The sequence below is a fragment of the Schistocerca piceifrons genome, chromosome 1 (assembly GCF_021461385.2).
Source record: "Schistocerca piceifrons isolate TAMUIC-IGC-003096 chromosome 1, iqSchPice1.1, whole genome shotgun sequence".
Taxonomy (NCBI): domain Eukaryota; kingdom Metazoa; phylum Arthropoda; class Insecta; order Orthoptera; family Acrididae; genus Schistocerca; species Schistocerca piceifrons.
This window is the reverse complement of record NC_060138.1, coordinates 1,017,200,514-1,017,221,812: the sequence shown is the minus strand read 5'-3', so window position 1 is coordinate 1,017,221,812 and position 21,299 is coordinate 1,017,200,514. Positions and strand designations below refer to the sequence as shown.

Genomic DNA, 21,299 nt, shown 5'->3' with positions numbered 1-21,299 from the left:
ATTCCGCACCTTCTAAAATGGGTCATGGAAAATGAGTGTTAGCCCTTGCGACATTTCTTGTTGTTGAACTCACGGGCAGTTTATATGTGCTAAGAAGACCACAGGAGGTAAACGCAAGCGAGTTGTTTTAACGATCAAAATGGGATAAGGAGTTGTAGAAATGTTGTAAAAGGGCGAATCTGCAGAGAAACTTCTTCATAATTGTGGCATATGCACACAAACAGTGAGAGATTTTGTAAGCGTACCGTTGAGTGATGCTTTATTAATCAGAACTTCCGCTCAACGATCTAATGATATACTGTTTTTTACTGGTAACGTTTAGGAAGCGGGCGATGAAAGGATAACTGATAGTATTACTTAATACTGAAATTATTTCTCACTTCAAAACCAATTTAGCTACTCTTAGTTTTAGCAGCATCCCGTATGCCACAATACGGCGTTAATCACTTCACGCTGAAACCTTAATCCCGTGCGAACGCGGTGGGGGTAATTAGCCCGAACATATTATCGAGTACAGCCCCCCAACAACGACAGACTCCAGTCATATCTGCTACCACAGGACTACGCTAAGCGCGCGCACGAAGCAATAATCACTATGTAAGAAAGCACCGTCAGCGGACAAAGATTACTCTAAAATACTGCCCACGGCTAAATCTGCGGTTCCTGCCGCAATATAACAGTTGCTCTGGACTGATGCTAATCACTAAGTTTTGAAAAAACTGTCACAAACTTGCGACGTTACCTAACGGTTACTGCTTGTGTAGTTGTTCTTCCTAATAGCATCCAAACGAGCAAACCAGTTGCGTCTTTACTTGCGGTTACTCGTACTTAAGTACTTGGGCTGTGCACGGCGCTGTTTAAAAAGAATGGCTGGACGTAGTCATGAGGTCGATCCGTGCACGTCTACTTTCATGCCCCGCAGCTAAATCGCTGCAAATAATAACCCGTAACTTGTGATCTTGCAGTCAAATAGTCTAAGCATTGGCTAGAATTGGAAGTAATGTATTACCCAGAAATATAAAATAAAAGATAAATGATTAATTTAATACAGGGTGTACACGCGCACAAGAAAAACACGTGCTCGGATTTCTCGGTTAAAAATACGCTTTCTTCTCGATGAAAATGCACTGTTTACTGAGTGAAAATAGACTATACGCTGTGTGAAAGCACTTTTTTCCGTGATAAGTGACAATGACGAAGATGCAAAACATATCAACCCTTTGAAAGGTAAACGCTTTATACACCGGCGTAGAAACACCAGGCACTCGTAGCAAAAATTAACACATTTTGGAAAGATATTTAATGCGTAGCGACACCTACACTGCATATTTTCGCATTATAAAAGTAAAAATACGAAATCACCAAATAAAGCACCGTAGTAGCGCTCGGAGAGGCCTGAACTGAACTTCGAATTCGGGAAAATATGGAGCGATAATATGTATTCTTGCTTTGAGAAATACGACTACTAGATGATACAGTATTTTTCATCAAGTAATATTGGTCATAATATTTTTTTTTTCTTTTCTTTTTTTTTTTTTTTTTGACAAGCGCGATCGTAAAATTCACATTTGTGGGTCACCTAACTGAATACATGTTCCGTCGAGGACTTTGACTTTTCCACAGAAAAGCCGATTACGTGTGAAATTGCTCAAAAACTCATCCTGCACTTTTTTAGAAGGATAATTACACTTACTGCCATAGTTACTGCAAAATTTGTTATCTGTGCAACAACTACAATAAATATGAAAAGCTAACGCTGAAGATTGGTTTTTTAGCATGTGTTACCCTTTACAATATATCTAACACGAAAGTGCTAGCAAAATTTTAAATTATGACATAAATGGCTGGTCCTCTGGGCTTGAATTTTTTTAAGTGCCTTGTACTCAAAGCTTTATGTTCTAAACGAGTGTCAAACGTTGCGTGATTTAATAAATTCATCACACATTCTCACACGTAACATAAATCGCCTTGCGTAAGTGGAAATTCACTTTGAAAGTAATGCTTCTGAACCCACCATTCGCAATATTTTGCCGTGACCTATTAGAAATGTAAACAGTTGTTACGTCACACTCACCGAAAGCAGTTCGTTGTTACAAAGTATGGCATAGTCTTCGTCCTAAATCCTTTGCCACATTTTGCTATCGGAAGACGCTTGTATGTGCACTGTGTTCCGTTGTTGTAAACAGATAATTTTCTTTGCAACTAACATTTTAATTTGGTGTTACAGGGTGATTCAAAAAGAATACCACAACTTTAAAAATGTGTATTTAATGAAAGAAACATAATATAACCTTCTGTTATACATCATTACAAAGAGTATTTAAAAAGGTTTTTTTTTTACTCAAAAACAAGTTCAGAGATGTTCAATATGGCCCCCACCAGACACACGAGCAATATCAACCCGATACTCCAACTCGTTCCACACTCTCTGTAGCATATCAGGCGTAACAGTTTGGATAGCTGCTGTTATTTCTCGTTTCAAATCATCAATGGTGGCTGGGAGAGGTGGCCGAAACACCATATCCTTAACATACCGCCATAAGAAAAAATCGCAGGGGGTAAGATCAGGGCTTCTTGGAGGCCAGTGATGAAGTGCTCTGTCACGGGCTGCCTGGCGGCCGATCCATCTCCTCGGGTAGTTAACGTTCAGGTAGTTACGGACAGATAAGTGCCAATGTGGTGGCGCTCCATCCTGCTGAAATATGAATTGTTGTGCTTCTTGTTCGAGCTGAGGGAACAGCCAATTCTCTAACATCTCCAGATACTGTAGTCCAGTTACAGTAGCACCTTCGAAGAAAAAGGGACCAGAACTTTTCCCTTTGCACAAACACCCATTCTCTGTAAACTGTTTATACCAACGTTTAATACACCACCTATCAGGAGGTTTAACAGCATACTTCGTTCGAAATGCACGCTGAATAACTGTCGTCGATTCACTTCTGCCGTACTCAATAACACAAAAGCTTTCTGTTGAACGGTCGCCATCTTAGCATCAACTGACGCTGACGCCTAGTCAACAGCGCCTCAAGCGAACAAATGTACAACTAAATGAAACTTTATAGCTCCCTTAATTCGCCGACAGATAGTGCTTAGCTCTGCCTTTTGTCGTTGCAGAGTTTTAAATTCCTAAAGTTGTGGTATTCTTTTTGAATCACCCTGTATTATCTCTTTTATGTTTTATTGCTGCAGTATTATTCTGCAGTAGCGGGCTAAAGTCGAATTTTTTGTTAGAGTTTCAGTTCTTAACAGTCAAAATTACAGACGTTTAACTGACAACTAAAATAATGAAAAATTCCCTAATTTTTATCCGATTTCCCGCTTGACCCAGGGCGTATACACCCTGTGATAAATAACAAGGGTCCTATTCTAACATCTGCAATTGAGGTAGTGCACAGAGAATTATGTTGAATAATATTTATTCACGAAAATACATCTCAAACAAATGGGAAGTGGTCCTACGACATTCAATTAAAATACAAAGAAAAATATCGTTATCAAATGTAATAAAATTACGTTGAGGGCGTTGTGAGAATGGTAGCAAGATCTCCAAACTAAACAGTCATCAGACTCGCGAAAACTATATCCATTTCGTGATCACAATATACCAGAGATTCACCACCTCAAAATAGTTCAGAGTCCAACATGATGATTCGCAAATTAGTACACATGATACGAAGAACAGTAACTCATACTCTGTCTATCCTCAGTTCCGTAAATCAAGCAGAATAAATTAAGAGTCCTGCACTGTAGAACCTTCAGATCTCTCGAAATATAACGTCCCCAGAGAAATTAAAGTATAGTAGCAGCGATTCACCGCCCAGAATAAAAATACCGAATCACGCATGTTACTGCAGGCAGGTCTGCCTTCTTCAAGAACTCAACATCAGGTCTCCAGAATCGCTCCCTTGTGCTCTTCACTCGAAAAGTCCCAGTCTCCACCTGATTGGGTAGTGTTCAGCTACTGTCTACTTTTCCATTGACTGAAATCCGCCCCGATAGCTGAGTGGTATCCGGCACGGTAGCTCAGCGTGTTTGGTCAGAGGGTTTAGCTACCCTCAGTAATAAAAAAACTGAGTGAACGGATCAATGAACAACATGAACGAGTGTCATCGGACATCCGCCACGAACAAATTCAACGAACAATATAAAACAAAATAAGATCAACGAAAAAAAAAGTGGTCAGCGTGACGGATTGCCGTCCTACGGGCCCGGGTTCGATTTCAGGCTGGGTCTGGGATTTTCTCCGCTCAGGGACTGGGTGTTGTGTTGTCTTCATCATCATTTCATACCCATAGGCGCGCAGGTCGCCCTATGTGGCGTCGAATGTAATAACAGCTGCACCAAGGCGGCCGGACCTGCCCCGTAAGGGGCCTCCCGTCCAATGATGCCAAACGCTCATTTCCATTTTTTTTTTCATTGACTGAAAGCCATCCCAACGAAAATACATCGTTCTTAAACTCTACAGACATGATTTGATTCAAATAGACCGCTCTCCAGACTAAACTAATACATTAAAATAATATTTAAATAAAGAAATGTCGCCGGCCGGTGTGGCCGAGCGGTTCTAGACGCTTCAGTCTGGAACCGCGCGATCGCTACGGTCGCAGGTTCGAATCCTGCCTCGGGCATGGATGTGTGTGATGTCCTTAGGTTAGTCTTCTCCAGAGAAGAGTCTTTTGATTCTCTTTTCAACTCTGGTGTCTGCTAACACAAGACACTGACCACTCTTAAATCAGTCAGCTTTTTAATAGCATTTGCAATCACATTTAAATAAAGCTACAAGCAACATAGTAAACTGTTCATTAAATAACCACGCAAGGATGACAAGGTGAGGTACTGATGCTGTGTTCATTTGCTATGTAAATGTGGAGAATACAATGTTCTGACAAACCTTTGCAAATTGAAAAAGATATAAAAGACGGCATAAATCAATAAATAAAATTGATACAGCTGTAGGACAATGCTATCATCTGAGACACTATTTGCTGAAACTGCATGAAGCAAATAAAAGTAGTTGTTCAAAAAGATTTCAGGCTTGCAGCCGGTCGTCGTAAACTTCGTTGCACGATATTTCGGCTGGACAACTGCCAGCCACCTTCAGGTGAGCTGAACAAGGACTAACGAAGACGTTCGCTTCGTCTTATACAGTGCGCTGATGGTACTGTCGCGCATGCGTTGCAGTCGCGGAGACAGAAAGACCGCACCGCCCAGCGACAGAGCCCTCGCTGGTGGACCTGCAAGACTCAGCTACCGTCGGTATTGTCGCTGGTCGCAGCTATCGAAGTCTTCTGGCGTCTTAGACTCGAGCAAATTTCGGAGATGACGGGATTACACGCGTTATTCAATTGGTAACCACTGTCACGGTTCATTAGGTTTCCCACGATGCGTATTTCAACGGATTCTTTGATGGAAAAAAAAAAAAAAAATGGCTCTGAGCACTATGGGACTCAACTGCTGAGGTCATAAGTCCCCTAGAACTTAGAACTACTTAAACCTAACTAACCTAAGGACAACACACACATCCATGCCCGAGGCAGGATTCGAACCTGCGACCGTAGCGGTCGCGCGGTTCCAGACTGTAGCGCCAGAACCGCTCGGCCACCAGCGGCCGGCTCTTTGATGGACTCCCAAAAAGTTGTTGCTGTGGCCAAAATCGAAGTTTTGTCGTACTCCATTGAATATCCGTTGGAAATACAATGTTCCGCAACTGCAGACTTAATGGGTTGCAGTAGGCGAGTGCAACGCTGATGTTCCATACAACGCTCTTCCACTGTACGCGTTGTCTCTCCAATATAGGTCATGCCACATTGACACAGTATTTTGTAAATCCCCGCCTTCCGCAGTGTTAAATCATCTTTCACCAATCGCAGAAAATCCGAAGTCATAGAAGGTGAACGAAAAACCACTTTCACATGTAAATTATTAAGAATCCTCGCTATTTTGAAGGAGATACTTCCAACGAATGGAAGAAAACCAAGGGACCTGGCTGGCGCGTTCTCCTCTTTATCCACTTCCTGGCTCTAGTTGAGAAGGTCCTGTTAATTTGCCGGGTCGAGTATCCATTGATACTTTCATAGTGTGGCTCCACGGAGAAGATAAGTTAATGGAGTTTTTTCATCATCTTAACTCCATCCTTGAGAATATTCGATTTACTATGGAGCTAGAGAAAGATGGTTGCGTTCCATTCCTGGATGTTTTGGTTAAACGGAAGAGTGAGTGACTGCTCGATGGGACACTATGTTTATCGTAAGCCCATTGACACTGATTTGTACCTACATTCTCCAAGTTGCCATCACCCATCCCAAACCATGAGTTTACTTAAAACCCTTATGCACAGGGCACATATGGCGTCGGATGCAGAGAATTTGTCTAAGGAACTTGCACATTTACGGACGCTGTTCGGAAACAATGGATACTGATCATTGGAGTACCGGTGGCGGAGAGCCCACGAAGCCATCCAGCCAAGTTGTAAACAAGGCACTGTAAAAACTGGTGGTGGCGCCACAATGGCGTGGGATGTGTTTACATGGAATGGACTGGGTCCTCTGGTCCAACTGAACCGAAATGGTTATGTTCGGCTTCCTGGAGGCCACTTGCAGCAATTCACGGACTTGCTGTTCCCAAATAACTATATCATGTCATCGGGCCACAATTGTTCGCTATTGGTTTGAAGAACATAAGCGATAGTTCGAGCGAACGATTCGGCCACCCACACCGTCTGACATGAATCCCACCGAACATTCATGTGACATAAACGAGAGGTCAATTTGTGCACAACATCCTGTACCGCAAACACTTTCGAGATTATGGACGGCTATAGAGGCAGCATGTCTCAATATTTTTGCAAGAGACTTCCAACGACTTATTGAGTACATGCAACATCGAGGCGGTGCACAATACCTAGCAAAAAGAGGTCTGACACAATATTAGGGGGTATCCTATAAAAGTTATAGGATACCTCCCAATATCGTGTCGGACCTCTATTTGCCGGGTATTGTGCACCGACTCGACGTGGCAAGGACTCAATAAGTCGTTGGAAGTCCTCTGTCACCTCAGTGTGTACTCCTGCTCAAACCGACGTGAATTCCCGTAGATAAGTTAGCTGTATTGCTTTTTCACTAACCAAGACAGACCACGAAGTCAGATACATTAACCAGTTTTGTTCTGTTACATGAGATGGAGCTATATAAAAACACTGTCGATTAACATATAACGTAGAGGCAGCGCTCATATCTCATTGATCGAAAGCATGACGTTTTATTTGGACGTTCGAGAACTGATGTTTTATCCACGCAATAATTTTCCAGATTATGAAGTCAAAGCGTCGTATTTATACTACCTGTCGTTGCGATGCCAACGGTGACCAGCAGTGCGAAAGGCTTTCATTCATCGGTCGATAACAGTTCATTGGACGGTCGCGAAGGAGAGAATTAATTGGCCATAATTCAACTAATTAGCTGCATTCATACTGCTAACTGTCATTATGAGACTGAGGGCGATCCAAGTGACGCAATAGTTACGACACTGGAGTCTTAGTCGAGAGAAGTGGTGCTCAAATCTCCGTACAATCGCAAACGTTTAACTTTTCCGAGGGTTTCTGACGAATGCCGGACTGCTTCAGTCAGTATGGCAGATATCGCCTGGTTCGCTTGCAAAACTGTGCGCTTCGTTTGTAGTGATCTCGGCATCCAGAGCAGACAAAATTTAACCTAATATTCTTAGAACTTGGGTGAGCGATCAGAATAACAAAAGAAAAAAGAAAATAAAAAATAAAAAAATCGAACATACGCTAAGCGAGAGAGTTTCATCTGTAGTAACAGACGCAACATCTAGCTATATAAATTAAAATCAACTGCCGCATGTATGAAAGATCGTCACTTGAGAAAGGCTCGACCGATTTGGTTCATTTTTTTCTGGTTGTGTTCGTAATTGTCAGGACAAGGTTTGTACCAAAGAAAATTTTTAGAAAATCCACTGCAAAAGTCGGAAATCTGGATGGCATTTTTGTATGAAGATCTCGATGAAAGAAATGTGATGGTCGGTTTGATAGTTCTGCTGTCATATGCCTTCATAAAAAAAAAAAAAAAAATGACGTTCACTTTGACAGAACTGCTGTCGCATGTTTTCAAAACAAAAACAACAAATTCGCAATGAACTTAATATTTTGCGAAAAAGAATATAACTGAAAGGTATATTTCAGTGTGTTATCAGTGGTGATCGTCCCTTTTGTGTGTTGTGATTACTGAATCGATGTCGGTTGGTGGTAATTTGGTGTGTTGCAAACATTCAGTTGATTTCCAGAATGAAATTTTCACTCTGCAGCGGAGTGTGCGCTGATATGAAACTTCCTGGCAGATTAAAACTGTGTGCCAGACCGAGACTCGAACTCGGGACCTTTTCCTTTCGAGGAGAAGGGCTCTACCACCTTCTTTTGATTTTTTTATCTCATTTTGTGCGTTGGTGTTCGTTGTATTTGTTCGTGTCGGACGTTCCATGATTCTTGTTCGAGTTCATCGTTCATTCATGAACTCTAGGGTTGTTTTTTTTTTTTCAGACAGCCGCTACTCCTCTGACCGAACACGCTGAGCTACACAAGCACGGCTCACGCCCCGTCCTCACAGCTTACTTCCGCCAGTACCTCGTCTCCTATCTCGCAAACTTCACAGACGCTCTCCTGCGAAACTTGCAGAACTAGCACTCCTGGAAGAAAGGATATTGCGGAGACATGGCATTGCCACAGCCTGGGGGATGTTTCCAGAATGAAATTTTCGCTCTGCAGCGGAGTGTGCGCTGATATTAAACTTCGTGGCAGATTAAAATTGTGAGCCGGACCGAGACAAGTGCTCTACCATCTGAGCTACCCAAGCACGACTCACACCCCCTCCCCACAGCTTTACTTCCGACAGTATCTCGTCTCATATCAGCGCACACTCCGCTGCAGAGTGAAGATTTCAGCCGCGCGGGATAGCCGCGCGGTCTTAGGGCGCCTTGTCACGGTCCGTGCGGCTCCCCCCGTCGGAGGTTCGAGTCCTCCCTCGGGCATGGGTGCGTGTGTTGTCCATAGCGTAAGTTAGTTGAAGTTAAGTAGTGTAGGCTTAGGGCACGATGACCTCTGCAGTTTGGTCCCATAAGACCTTAACACAAATTTCCAAAAATTTCATTCTGGAAACATTCTCCAGGATGTTGCAAAGCCATCTCTCCGCAATATCCTTCCTTCCAAGAGTGCTAGCTGCAAGTTTCGCAGACCTTCTGTGAAGTTTAGAAGGTAGGAGACGAGGTACTGGCGGAAGTAAAGCTGTGAGGAGGGGGCGTGAGTCGTGCTTGGATAGCTCAGATGGTGTGTCCCAGATGGAGCAGTGGTTAATGCGATTGTCTGGTAAGTAGGCGATCCCGGGTTCGAATCCCAGTTCACCACACATTTGCCGGCACTGTAGCTCAGCGTGTTTGGCCAGAGGGTTAGCTGCCCTCCGTAATAAAAGAACTGAGTTAATGGATCAACGACGAGCTTGAACAAGCGTCATTAGGCGTCCGCCCCGAATAAATACAATGACCAATAATGAACAAAGCGCGATAAAAAAAGAGATGGTAGAGCATTTGCCCGCGAAAGGCAAAGGTTCCGAGTTCGAGTCTCGGTCCGGCGCACAGTTTTTAATCTTCCAGGAAGTCTCATTCAGTTGATTTCATTTCGTGTTTTACTTATTTATTTGAAAAAAAAAAAAATGCCACTGGTTAGACGTCGAAATATCGGTCGGGGCATGTGCATCGCAAGCCATCTACATGATGAGACTGACGAAATGCGTAGACCGCGTTTGGAATAAGGATTATACAATAAACACTTTCTGTTAAACGGGCAGCGAGAACGAACATGTTTAGCTGTGTTGTGAAAATTTGCGGTGTTGTTCTCCTTTTCGCAGTCATTTTTAACTGAAAACCGAAAATCTGTGTTTATGACTTACTTTATAATTCTGTCTCTTCGTAGATTAAAACCATGCGAAATACTGTCATTAAAGCTACTATCCTCACAGATCCAGCAGCTAGAAAGTTCTGTCTCATACCACGTGTACTAATAATTCCAGTAGATTTACCCACTGATTTCAATTTCTATTCTCAATCAAGGGTCCGTCTGCAATAACAATAAATAAGATCAGAGCGAGGGGGAGGAGCAGATGGACAGTGAAGGGTGGGGAGAGAAGAATAGACAGAGGAAGAGAAGGGAGATTATTAGGGCGTATATCCAATTCTCATACATATTTAACAATTGTGAAGCATTTCCGGGGTAGCTAGTCTTATACAATTAAGAGCCAAAGAAACTGATACACCTGCCTAATATCATGAGGACCCCCGCGAGCACGAAGAAGTGCCGCAACACGACGTGGCAGTACTGAAAGAAATTGACACCATGAATCCTGCAGGGCTGTCCATAAATCCGTAAGAATACAAGGGGGTGGAGATATCTTCTCAACAGCATGTTGCAAGGCATCCCAGATATGCTCAATAATGTTCATGTCTGGGGAGTCTGGTGGCCAGCGGAAGTGTTTAAACTCAGAAGTGTGTTCCTGGAGCCACTCTGTAGCAATTCTGGAAGTGTGGAGTGTCGCACTGTCCTGCTGGAACTGTCCAAGTCCGTCGAAATGAACAATGGACATGAATGGATGCAGGTGATCAAACAGGATGCTTACGTACGTGTCACCTGTCAGAGTAATATCTAGACGTATCAGGGGTCGCATAACACCCCAACTGCACACGCCCCACACCATAACAGGGCTTCCACCAGCTTGAACAGTCCCCTGCTGACATGCAGGGTCCATGGATTCACGAGGTTGTCTCCATACCCGTACACGTCCATCCGCTCGATACAATTTGAAACGAGACTCGTCCGACCAGGGACAATGTTTCCAATCATCAACAGTCCAATGTCGGTGTTGACGGGCCGAGGCGAGGCGTAAAGCTTTGTGTCGGGCAGTCATGAAGGATACACGAATGGGTCTTCGGATCAGAAAGCCCACATCGATGATAGTAGCAGCAGTAACCGATCTAACAACTGCGCCAGACACTTGTCTTATTAAATAGGCGTTCCCGACCGCAGCGCCGTATTTTGCCTGTTTACATACCTCTCTATTTGAACATGCATGCGCTTCAGTGTGTAATCATTAGTAAAATGCTATCCCGGAACTCGGTACCAGTTACAGCGTAGGGGCATAAAAATTCGATTTTCAATATTTCGCGTAATTATTGACCGAATATAAAAGTTTAAAATGCTGTCATAATCTACTCATTAAGAGGTATAATCTCTTGTTAAAAGTGTAACACAATAAAACAAGTTACACAGTCAGAAACTGTGTTTGTCTTGCAGCAGCGTAAGCAAATACACGGACTTCATTCGTCCAATATTTGAGAAAGAGAACACATACAGGGTGTTTCAAAAATGACCGGTATATTTGAAACGGCAATAAAAACTAAACGAGCAGCGATAGAAATACACCGTTTGTTGCAATATCTTGGGACAATAGTACATTTTCAGGCGCACAAACTTTCGAAATTACAGTAGTTACAATTTTCAACAACAGATGGCGCTGCAAGTGATGTGAAAGATATAGAAGACAATGCAGTCTGTGGGTGCGCTATTCTGTACGTCGTCTTTCTGCTGTAAGCGTGTGCTGTTCACAACGTGCAAGTGTGCTGTAGACAACATGGTTTATTCCTTAGAACAGAGGATTTTTCTGGTGTTGGAATTCCACCGCCTAGAACACAGTGTTGTTGCAACAAGACGAAGTTTTCAACGGAGGTTTAATGTAACCAAAGGACCGAAAAGCGATACAATAAAGGATCTGTTTGAAAAATTTCAACGGACTGGGAACGTGACGGATGAACGTGCTGGAAAAGTAGGGCGACCGCGTACGGCAACCACAGAGGGCAACGTGCAGCTAATGCAGCAGGTGATCCAACAGCGGCCTCGGGTTTCCGTTCGCCGTGTTGCAGCTGCGGTCCAAATGACGCCAACGTCCACGTATCGTCTCATGCGCCAGAGTTTACACCTCTATCCATACAAAATTCAAACGCGGCAACCCCTCAGCGCCGCTACCATTGCTGCACGAGAGACATTCGCTAACGATATAGTGCACAGGATTGATGACGGCGATATGCATGTGGGTAGCATTTGGTTTACTGACGAAGCTTATTTTTACCTGGACGGCTTCGTCAGTAAACAGAACTGGCGCATATGGGGAACCGAAAAGCCCCATGTTGCAGTCCCATCGTCCCTGCATCCTCAAAAAGTACTGGTCTGGGCCGCCATTTCTTCCAAAGGAATCATGCCTCATTTTTCAGATCCGAAACGATTACTGCATCACGCTATCTCGACATTCTTCGTGAATTTGTGGCGGTACAAACTGCCTTAGACGACACTGCGAACACCTCGTGGTTTATGCAAGATGGTGCCCGGCCACATCGCACGGCCGACGTCTTTAATTTCCTGAATGAATATTTCGATGATCGTGTGATTGCTTTGGGCTATCCGAAACATACAGGAGGCGGCGTGGATTGGCCTCCCCATTCGCCAGACATGAACCCCTGTGACTTCTTTCTGTGGGGGCACTTGAAAGACCAGGTGTACCGCCAGAATCCAGAAACAATTGAACAGCTGAAGCAGTACATCTCATCTGCATGTGAAGCCATTCCGCCAGACACGTTGTCAAAGGTTTCGGGTAATTTCTTTCAGACACTACGCCATATTATTGCTACGCATGGTGGATATGTGGAAAATATCGTACTATAGAGCTTCCCAGACCGCAGCGCCATCTATTGTTGAAAATTGTAACTACTGTAATTTCGAAAGTTTGTCTGCCTGAAAATGTGCTGTTGTCCCAAGCATATTGCAACAAACGGTGTATTTCTAACGCTGCTCATTTAGTTTTTATTGCCGTTTCAAATATACCGGTCATTTTTGAAACACCCTGTAAATACTTCCAGCAAAGTTTACACATAATTTCAAACCTTCGTGTAACTTCTTCTCGCTGGCACCCCCACAAAACAACGAAAGAAAAAAAATTATCGCTTAGTCATTGTCGCTTCTCGTGTAGTCAAACTTCAGAATTAGGCACGGCGTTTTAATTTATCACTTCTTGACTACTTCTATTCGCAGCACAGTTTGCAGACAGTATCCTTATACACCACTGAAAGTACCTGCAAAATTATATCACTGTACGACACGTAGTTCAGTGATATGACATCGGCAACACTGAGCTGCCTAGAAGACTTTAGCTTAAAATGGAGAGCAAATTATCCTGCTTTTCATAATGAGAGCACTTTAAACATAGTTTCAAACCTTTCCTAAACTTTTTCTCAAAAATGTTTCTGAGCACTACGGGACTCAACATCTTAGGTCATAAGTCCCCTAGAACTTAGAACTACTTAAACCTAACTAACCTAAGGACATCACACACACCCATGCCCGAGGCAGGATTCGAACCTGTGACCGTAGCAGTCCCGCGGTTCCGGACTGCAGCGCCAGAACCGCTAGACCACCGCGGCCGGCAAAACTTTTTCTCGCTTATATGCTTAAATGTAAATATTTAATACAGTAACTCATTTGTAATCAGACGTTTGAAGTTGTTTTATACGTGGCATTTCGACTCTTTAAAGAATCGGGGTTTACTGGTTAGAATCCTATTTGTAGTGAGTGTTCCTCCAAGTTGTATTTTATGTTGTGTAAAAGGTTGCTACAAGGACTTTATAAATTAGTCTGAAACAATGTGAGATGCTAATAAATATCATAAATTAACTATCTATGGTAACTCTTAACTAGCTCAGTATGAGACGAGTAAACGACGCTTGTAGCAGCATCAGTGAAGTCCCGTTGGGTCTTAGTAATTTTTGTTTACTTCGGAACAATATCGTTACTATGAACTTCAACTTTTGACCTCAGTTCAGCAAATGAATTTTCGCTTAAATCATTGTCGTTAGAAGCAGAACCCTAGTTCTTGCGTTATGAGAATGAGAAGCATACATTTACATCCTCTAGCGTCTAAAACAAGCTCAGGATGGATCTATCCCCACACTGTCAGCCTGCCTTCCTCCATTCTTTTGACTGACGCCTATTAGATAACAAGACAAGTTTTAACTTTTAAGATGTTCATTGGGACAAAGGCAAGAGTTGAATGATATGACAGAAAACGCCACCCTTTTCTTATTAAGATATTATTTCCAGACAGATCGTCCAACGATAGAGAGACTAATAACCAAACAGCTAACTGCCTTTAAAATCATAATCTGATCGATCGTGAATTTCATCCTAGCAGTTATTTGAACTGAAAAAAAAAAGATATTTTCCACTTTGAAAAACTTACGGAGCAGTCATGTTTTGATAGCAGCATACATAATACATCAAAGAATGTCCTGGCAGTAAAACAATTGCTTTTTACTCAACAGTAAGATAAGAGGTCGATTGTGCGGGCAATGAAGGGATGAAGTCAGATATCTCGACGCAACACTGGCTTCTGAACTATAAATTCGTTCACCTGAGATCGTAAGTTCAATGATACTTTAATTTTGTACCAGTCCCGTCAAATATAGAAAAACAATATTGTCCTTGTAATGGTGATGGACGTGAATCGCAGAATTTCATGCAGAAGATCTGAAATCGGCGCTACAGTGACAGCAGCAAGTGAAATAATCCTGATTCTGACTTCACGTGGTTTGAGATGTATGCTCAGTTGGTCCCGTCAGCAAAGTCACAGACACTTTCCTTCCCCGCCCTTTTTTAAATGCTCTCGTACTGTGTCCCTATTGCAACAGATTGAGGGGAGGTATTGCTGAATACTGATGTTGAACTGACACAGAGATACTGAAGTGCAGAATTAACAATACAAATGAACATGTCAAATGCAACCCATTATCTCGTTTATCAGAAAACTGACACTCCTCTTCCCCTGAAATCTTCAAAATCCCTACATGAGGGATGTCCAATCTGCTGGTCGATTCCGTTTATGTTGAATAAAGTTAAATATTTTCGGTCTGAAACCCCCGCCCCTTGATGTTATTCTCTCGTTGGTCCATCCTGTTTTGTTTCTTCTTTCCTCGGCAGTTATTTTTAGTGTTAAGTATATCATGAGATGTCCAAAACTCCTCGTCTTTTTCCAATGTGGGCCAAGTAAACTAAAAGTTTGGGCACCCCTGCTCTACATACAGGACAACGGCAGATACTCCGTTCCGTCAATACGCCCTTTTCAGATCTGACACCTACTTGTTCGTCGTGAACTTACCTTAACATAATTCATTTACGCCTGTTTTTGCTACTCTTATTAAGCTTTTGGACAAAATACAGTTGAAGAACGCCATACGTATTTCTTTTTAAAAAATCAGTTTCTCTCTTGCTACACAGGTTAAAAAATGGATAGTAATTCCTAATGTTCTAATTTTTATTAAAATATTTCACAGTCCAGGTACGTGAAATGTGAAGTTTGTTCTATTAATTTTTCACTGATGATGGTATTATTCCTAGGTGGGTCGATCTCTTTGCAAGTTGTTTTTCTCTCTAATGTGGAAATACACAGCGTGACATAGTTCATTCGATGATTAATTCATAAGGTACATTTTCGTTTTATAAATAGCAATCTCATCAGCAACGAATAAGATTTTGTCTAAAAGTATGTTCAGTCAAGATTCAAACAACCACATCTAGAAAGGAGGGTAAAAGTAGCATCTCGTATAAAAATGGAGGGTATTACAAGTGGAGCACTATCCTAACTGGAGAAGAACGGGAGACGAATTCTCCATGGTTTTTCTAAAGGGACCATCCCAGTACCTGCCTGAAATGTTTGAGAGAAAAAACAGAAAAAATAACTTCGAATGCAAGAGCGGAGATTCAGATTCTTGTCGTCCTGAACAGCAGTCAACCCCCTATTCAGAATGTACCTACTACCTCAGTTCACAGCCGCAAATGCACTTATCTGCAGTGGGAGTTCGAACCCCAATATATATAGCAATGTTTACCTCCAACCTCGGTAACAGACTCGTAGGAACAGCGACGCACCTACCACGCAAGGTCCCGGAGAACCCGTGTTCAGCTGAGATGTGAGAATACTATAACTTTTCTTCTTTTTTGTTCTTTCTTTTGCTTGTACCGTTTTCCCCGCGGATACGCAGGGTCGGCATGGTTAATCGGATATGACAATGTTAGTTGAAAGGGTGGCCGAATGTCCTTCCTACCGCCACCCCCCCCCCCCCCCCCCCCCGGGTAAGTAGGAATTAGTGTACCTCCAACTGTCTGCGACTAGTGTAATCCATGGAATAGTGCGAAAGTGTTCAGATGTCTGCGAGCCGTGTAACTGAGGGGGGAGATGGGGGCAAGCCCTATGAACCGTAAATACAGTATCAAGGCTGGGAGACAGTCCTATAACTTGGGCTGAGTTTAGAAACAAGCCTACTTACTCTTTCTGGGATCAATAGGCCCTTAAGAGAATATACAGTGAGTAACATGGGGACCAAGCATTACTTCAGTATACCTTCAGACTCTTATTAAGATGGTAGAAGTCAGTAGCATGACTATAGACGAATGCTGGAGTACTTTCTTTAACAAAGCACAGAGCGAGATAAAGACTGAAGTTCTTGTCCGGTAACCGTAATTTAGGTTTTCCACGATTCTCTAAATAATTTAACGCAAATGCCGAAATGATTCATTAAACAGGGCGTAGCAGCTTCTTTCTCCTTATCCTTGCTCACTTTAGCTAGCGCTACGTCTCTAGTGATCGCGACGAGATTTTGAGCTCTTAACTTTCAATCTTTTAATGAAGCAGCAGCCACATCCAAAGCTTGGGCTCATCTGAGTGTTGCGCTTCTACTGAAGAGACATAAAACACGAAAAAAAAATACCCAAAGGAAATAAGTGAATATGTTTTTATACAATATTTGGTGCCCGCTCCCATCTTACTTCGGTCAAAATCTACATTGCTGCATTGTGTACGAGGTTGCTTTACGTCTTCGTTTGCCGTATACCGCAATTGCACGTTTATGTTGCATAGCGACGACTTCACATTTTCTCAGAGTTATTATAACTGTCTCACAGAACACGTTGCCCTGATGCGCCATAACTTTACAACTTCCGAAAAGAGAATGGACCGATGTAGCTGTAGCTGTCGACCATTTCGGCTGTTACGTAATTTACTGTTTGGCAATACAGAAGCAAGTCTTGAAACGATTGCGCGATTGGGAACGCTTTAATCACCTGCACGTTACACACGTGTGACGAAACCACTCGGATAGCCGGAGTAGCATGGGGCAACACGGCAGACGAACAAGCAATGGCTACTGGTTTCTTGAGAAAAGATCATCCTTAACAATACTTTCACATCTTTGCTTCTTTAGAAAATCATCGCGCGTGCCAAATATTATGGAATGTGCAATCTTACATGATTTGTGTGTCTAGTAACAGTTTACTCTTTATTTCTGTTGAAACCTGGCTCGATAATTATCCACCCAGCTTCCCCCCAATGCTGTTTCCAGCAGCCACTAAAAAACCTGCAAAACTGCGTCTTCGCTTCCCCAATCTTGTGCTTCACTTTTTAAATTTCTCGCTCTGGAAACACTGCAGCAATCAGCCATAATTACATCCCATGCACGATAAATAAAGCGTGTTTGTCTAAAACCAGTGAACCATAGGTGTTTATTTCTAAGTGTCTCTAGAAATATCGTGTGGACAAATCTGTCTCCTCCGCAGCAACACAATATAACGTAATTAGGAATACCAAAACTAACACATTCTGTTTTCGTCAGTGTAATCCTCCTCGTTACTACCAGCTATTTTTTGCCTATAGAAACCAAGTGAGTTAAAATGAAACAGTTAATGCTAAATAACGTATAACCGCTGAAGATGTCTCATTTTTTTCAGTGGCGTTACAAGTCATTTGCCGCGTTCGTATTCTGTTTATAGCATCGGTTCACGCGGGAGGCATTAATTGTTCGTTCAACTCGTGCTAACTAGCGAGAGACAACACAATGAACGGATGCTTCCGTACTCGTCAATGACAAAGTATACATCGATGAAAAAGGTACAAGGGATTGCACCGTAACTATACGCAGCAACTTCATACATAACAAATTTCTATCAGAAACAATGTAAGCGGCCTCTGAATATCGACAAACGTCCCTCTCATGCCAGAGGAACCAAACAAATAATTCTAACAGTCAAGGGTATTTGATTTCGACGTAATATAAGAGGACATAATGTGCGGTTTCTTATCTCAAAAACTCAAGCACCTACATTGTAGAGCCGCGCGGGATTAGCCGAGCGGTCTCAGGCGTGGCAGTCATGGACTGTGCGGCTGGTCCCGGCGGAGGTTCGAGTCCTCCCTCGGTCATGGGTGTGTGTGTTTGTCCTTAGGATAATTTAGGTTAAGTAGTTTGTAAGCTTAGGGACTGATGACCGTAGCAGTTAAGTCCCACAAGATTTCACACCCATTTGAACATGTTTTACATTGTAGACGTTAACTACATATTTAAATATAGCAAGCTCGAAACATTTATATTTGGGCAGTTGCACAAAATTACATTTTTATTTACTGTTACTAGTCAGAAGCCAGTCTACAATAATGCAACATTGGTAATTTCATAAAAGAACAATTAATCGTATTTAAGCCCGTCCTTCTCACTGTAACATTTGAACTACCGTTGTTTCCTTCTTGTTACAACATAGAACTTCGTTATAGTCGTTTAACATAAATTTCACCTCACCTCTGCAAAATACATGGAGTGACAGGGTACGAAAGACAATGAGATATCCGTCTTAAAGAACCTTCGCTTTATATATCGACTGTTTTTCACACATTTATATTTGTGGTATATAAATTTAAAAGTCGAAAGTTGATCCTTTCACATAAGTCAACAATTTCTTTTTTGCTGTATCACCACACTACACAGATAAATTTTATTTAATTTATGACGAGAAATGTGCTTTTACCTCTAGATCCGATAGTACGCTCAGTGTGAACTGTATTTTAGGCTTCACTGTCATGATTTCCAAAAGGCAGCGCAACAATGCAGCTCTTACAATCATCTGTTTTCATATACCAAGTCTGGCGTCGTTTTTCTGGCCAGTTGAGTTTACCTTTATACGAGTGGAGCTATAATATAAAATATATTGCCACATACTAATATAAAGTTTTGCCCATCCCATAGCTGGGGGAACCGATGACAAGTGCGCAAATGTGAATTACTATTTACTCGAAATTCAAATGTCTTTCGTGAAATCTAACAAAATTTCAGCAAACAGTATCTCAACACCAAGTACGTCACGGCTGTTTAAAGAGACAAATTGTTACTCGCAGTCGTATATCAAAAACACGCCAAAAAACCGCTCATGGAAACAGTGACGAAAATGCAATCGGGCCGGCATTTTTTTTTCGCCAATGCGCTATTCATAAAGAAACGCAACAGGCGACATTTCATAACTTACCGATTCTACAGTGATTCTGCAACGCATCTAAGTTATCCTCTCACACAGAGGACGCACATCTCTTCGAGCGCTGTTCGCCAATGCGCGAATAGTTCGTAAGGTGCACTGCCATTGATGTTCTCAAACACGGTTTAGCTAACTGTGGTGAGATGGCTCTGTCAACCCGCTTGCCGTGCCTTTTGCCTACCCTTCCTGGCAGAGCAGCTGCCCTCTGGCGGTCCGCCGCAAAACTAAACAAAAATCAATCTCCGTCGTAAGCTGGGTGCGACGGGATTTTCGCCACTACCAAGAAAAAGTCCTTGTAATGGGTCTCAAATCTTGCCCCGGTGGTAGAACCTAAAATAAGCTGACAACTAAGTAATGGCAACAGTTTCAGTACAGCTGTTCGAACAGAAGCAACTGAAAATCGCGTCTGAATATACTTCCGAGGAAACAACAATGAAAATTTAATTACAGTTGTTCCTTGATAGGTAGATGATGTAAACCTGATACGATAAAATTAGTTATATTCCTGGATTTTTTATATAAAGTTTCCAAGACTACACGAAATGGTGAATGTGAGTTGCAATCACCTGAACTTGTTTGCTAGTATTAAAACCAACCAACAGTACAGTAATTTTGGCTTCTGTGTCTTAAAAGTAACAAAATATAAGTGCACAACGTAAAACTGTCAAAGCCTAATGTCGGTGTGTTAGTTCACGGGTAGCTAACTTAAATGATGCTCTTGCACACGTTCACTCTCTTGGATTAGGAACCAAAATATAAAATCGCTTATGATTAGCATATAGTTCCTTAAGGTCACCAATTTCTTCCAAGGACTCAGTCTCCGCGATGTAGGAAAGTCGGCCCGTTATTCCTCCTGTAAGCTTTTCTTGACAAAAGGCCTATGATGATCGACACCAAACATTTTCCTTTTCTTCGTGGAATCCTCGTCATTGTTTGGCCCGTTTCACTGTTTCCCTTCATCGCATTGCACCCGTATTACACGTTGCAATAATAATGAAATGAAATGATCGTATGGCATTGTTGGCCGGGAGGCCCCATGCGGGGAAGTTCGGCCGCCGTATTGCAAGTCCTTTTTAGTTGACGCCACTTCGGCGACTTGCGAGTCAATGAAGATGAAATGATGATGAACACACAACACCCAGTCATCACGAGGCAGAGAAAATCCCTGACCCCGTGCGCAGGAAGCGAGAACGCTACCGCAAGACCACGGGCTGCGGACGCAATAATAATAATTCCATGCGATGAAAAATCATGATTATGACCATGAATATTCTCGTACGATAAAATGGATTTTCAGTATCAAAGAGTGCTATGAGATGAGAAATTTTGATCTAAACGGGTACGCCATTAGTCAACTGTAGTTAAAATCAGACTATAGCAACCTTGTTCTTGTTACAGTACTGATTAACAGTTTAATTGCCCCTTTCACGGTGAATTAATCTCAGCGTTACCGATATCGATACTGGAAGTACTGTATATAAGAAGTGTATTGTTATTTCTGGATGGTAAAAACAGCATGAAAACTTCTTTTTCAAAACGTAATAAGGCCGGCATTTAAAGAAGGCTAAACCGACTTTGTAAATGACATTTGATTTGCAATAGAATTACATCCCCTGAAGAGAGTAATGCTGCTAGTGATACCAGCATGAGAAACTAGCACGAAAGCGAAATAGCCGAGAAGTAAACCAGTAGACACTGAAATATGGCATTGTACGGGGTTGACAGGCTCCCCAGCCTTATGGCAGTGATGGATCATTTGGCTTAATACCCAAAATTGCCACTACATTTGAACCACTGCCTGGACCAACAGTGCACCAGAATCTGTTCTTACTGCAAGTGCACCAAT

At 42.4% G+C, this 21,299-nt stretch overlaps 1 protein-coding gene across 2 annotated transcripts in view; it reads right to left on the bottom strand.

The window, feature by feature from the left end:
- The window catches only part of LOC124709119, a 221,737-nt gene extending 202,151 nt beyond the window's left edge, over positions 1–19,586 (bottom strand). The window contains exon 1 of one of the 2 annotated variants that reach the window (XM_047240817.1): positions 19,448–19,586. The gene's annotated coding sequence lies outside the window, so the exon portion shown is untranslated. The remainder of the gene's footprint in view (positions 1–19,447) is intronic. The other variant, XM_047240825.1, reaches the window with a different exon arrangement.
- Between the last annotated feature and the right edge of the window lie 1,713 nt (positions 19,587–21,299).